Below are 690 nucleotides of genomic sequence, written 5' to 3'. Positions count from 1 at the left end.
GGCTAATGGAGCTCATTAACACAGGGATCAGCTTGCAGACTTACTATGCTAAATGTCTTTTTAAAAGCTCATCTCCTTTCAGCCCCTGCTTTCTCCTTGGGCTCTTTAGGAGTCACTCAATTTTTCTTCACTGTCCCCCGTTCCTTGCACCCTAACTGTGGGGCTGCTCATGCAACAATTATTTATCTGGAGCAAACGATGCCAGAAGAGGATATGCTATGCTGAATACTTTATTTATATCTTTTATGTAAACATAATTTGCTTTGTAGGCACAATATAACAAAAGCTCTAAAGCCACAAACACAGTAGACAATGTTTCAGTTCACACCACTCAAGCTTAATCTACAGAGAAGCCTTCTCAGGTCTTTAAGGCAAACTGAGACGTTCTGTACACTTCCTTCAGAAAAACAACCGTGAGACAGGAAAGAAGGTGCTTAAAATGGGAGTCCATGGAATGATTCACTGTAAGGTTTCCCCCTTCATCCTTCATCGCAGAAACTGATGTTGTTGGTCAAACTCTAGGTTCCTCATTCTGAATTCTGAGGATAGGCTGATCACTGGATGAATGTGTGATTATTGGATTAACTTTTCTGGTTAAAAAGCAGATTTTGGAAGGGAAGACCTCATGTCCTTTCCTCTGGACATCCTAAGAACCATCTTGATTCTGAACATGGTCAGTTCCCCCCCCCC

Source organism: Fukomys damarensis, unplaced genomic scaffold, assembly GCF_012274545.1.
Source record: "Fukomys damarensis isolate Sample0158 unplaced genomic scaffold, DMR_v1.0_HiC HiC_scaffold_32, whole genome shotgun sequence".
Lineage (NCBI taxonomy): Eukaryota > Metazoa > Chordata > Mammalia > Rodentia > Bathyergidae > Fukomys > Fukomys damarensis.
The sequence above is the reverse complement of the archived record's forward strand: the minus strand, read 5'-3'. Positions refer to the sequence as shown.